This window comes from Leopardus geoffroyi, chromosome D4, assembly GCF_018350155.1.
Source record: "Leopardus geoffroyi isolate Oge1 chromosome D4, O.geoffroyi_Oge1_pat1.0, whole genome shotgun sequence".
NCBI lineage: Eukaryota > Metazoa > Chordata > Mammalia > Carnivora > Felidae > Leopardus > Leopardus geoffroyi.
The window spans coordinates 55,456,772-55,459,151 of record NC_059342.1 but is presented as its reverse complement, the minus strand read 5'-3'; the positions used below and the strand labels follow the sequence as shown (position 1 = coordinate 55,459,151).

The following is a 2,380-nucleotide window of genomic DNA, read 5'->3' as shown; positions in this document are numbered from 1 at the left end:
AAAGGGGTTTGGGCTTGTTCTGGGCAACCTCACAGGCCTTGGATCTTGCTCCTTTTTACGCGTAGTCCGTGGCCTTGGAATCCATCAAGTTGCAAGTGGGAGGAGTTCTTTGTGAAAGTCCTGGCCCCTGTACACATTTTATTTGCCTTGGCCCTGGCTGTGTCCTACACGTTGGACACAGGGAAATGTTTGAAATGCCTTGGTGCAAACTTAGGGCCTTGGACTCCTGGCCTGGCATTCACCCTGTTGGCTAGCGAGGGGCAGCAAGCGTGGCTAACAAGTCGTTTTAATTGACCTAAATTTTAAGCCCTACCAGTCTGTAAACTTGGGTTTACAGTCTGTAGAGTGAGTATATGCGCTTTCAAATGAGTCCAGGGGGCATAATGGAAAACGGAGTCTGTTATATTCAGTAATCCCAAACATCGGAGTATCTACAACCAAAGAAGATGGAAATGCAAAGATGAAACCTGGTTTATGTTGCGTAGACTTTAGTGGGGAACCGGACATGTCAATGGACTTAAGGGAACCACAAAATAGAGATCAGCTGGGGAGAGACTCCTATATCAAATCTGATGGAACAGGGAAAGCATCCATGGGAAAGTAGCAGTTGAGCTGAGTTTTAAAGAAAGGAGAAGAGCTTTCCCAGCAAAGGACAAAGCACAAGGGAAGGCTAAGGGGTGAAAGAATGTGATGCTTCTTGGAAATTGCAAGTAATTGGATACTGCCAGAGCTAAGGTTGCTGGTGGCCGGAGGCTAGTCTTCAGAGCTATTTGGGGGAACATCAACTCTTTTGATGTATCTTGCTAAGCTGAGGATTTTGAACTTTACTCTGGAGGCCTGATACGTACCTTTTCAGACTTAATAACTCTTTTGTTTAAACTGGGCACCCAGTCACACCAAACTATCTGCTGTTTTCCAAAAACGCTTTACTTCTCTGTGCTTTTGCTCTGGCTGACAAGACCTAATCTTTTTCTTTTCTTTTTTTCTTTTTTTTTTTTTTAATTTTTTTTTTTTCAACGTTTATTTATTTTTGGGACAGAGAGAGACAGAGCATGAACGGGGGAGGGGCAGAGAGAGAGGGAGACACAGAATCGGAAACAGGCTCCAGGCTCCGAGCCATCAGCCCAGAGCCCGACGCGGGGCTCGAACTCACGGACCGCGAGACCGTGACCTGGCTGAAGTCGGACGCTCAACCGACTGCGCCACCCAGTCGCCCCTCTTTTTTTTTTTTTTTTTAATGTTTCTCTTTGAGAGAGAAACCCAGAGCATGAGTGGGGGAGGGGCGGCGGGGGGGGGGGGGAGACACCGAATCTGAAGCAGGCTTTAGGCTCTGAGCTGTCAGCACAGAGCCCCACGCAGGGCACAAACCCACGAACCATGAGATCATGACCTGAGCCCATGTCAGATGCTTAACCCACTGAGCCACCCAGGTGCCCCTGACAAGACCTAATCTTTAGGTCTTGTCATTACCTTCTCGACTTATCAGCTCTGGTATAAACTTTTTTATTTTAACCACCACTTGTTAAAAGTCTAATACTGCCAGGCAGAGTACTTAGGGTTTGGTAATATAAAGATCATTTAAATTATGTTCCCTGCCTTCAAGAATCTCATCACACAAAAAAGGACGAATTGTGTTATAAATGCCAGTAAAGGAGTATTGAGGGGCTGAACTTTGCACCATGCAGATGGGTATCCCAGATCAAGAGACCAGCAAGTGTAAAAATGTGAACAATTAATAGAGAACAGTAACAATAAATTTTGTTCATATGTTTTGAGGTGTTTTTGTTCTAAAATTCCGACTTTACCATGGCATAAACTATGCGTTTGTCAATCTAACATTGGTTAAGCATATAAGTAGAGTATATATATTAAATCACTTTGAGTTTCCCCAATAAATAGTACTAAGTCTAGTGTTTCTTAAATATTACTGTATTTAGTGTTTCCTTTAGCCTCAGGAATTCAGTTGAAATTCCCACAACTTTGAGAAAGATGGAAGTCAACGTAAGGCTACAAAATGTGATATTGAAAATTCTTCTAAAACCTGCAAGCGAAGTGAGCTAAATTCTTTATTAAGGATAAAATAGGGGCCCCTGGGTGGCTCAGTCGATTGAGCGTCTGACTTCGGCTCAGGTCATGATCTCACAGTTCATGAGTTTGAGCCCCGCGTCAGGCTCTGTGCTGACAGCTCAGAGCCTGGAGCCTGCTTCGGATTCTGTGTCTCCCTCTCTCTCTGCCCCTGTCCTGCTCTCCACCCCCCTCATGCTCTGTCTCTCTTTCCTTCAAAAATAAATAAAAACATTTAAAAAAATAAAAAAAAAAGGGGGGGTATAAAAGTTGGTTTTAAGAAAAGGAAAACTATGTGCTTGTTTGCTTGTATGTG

The 2,380-nt window shown here is 44.0% G+C and overlaps 1 protein-coding gene across 1 annotated transcript in view; it reads left to right on the top strand.

Annotated features, from left to right (window-relative positions):
* Window positions 1-2,380, top strand: part of APTX (aprataxin) — a 65,582-nt gene that overhangs the window by 769 nt on the left and 62,433 nt on the right. The window lies entirely within an intron of this gene.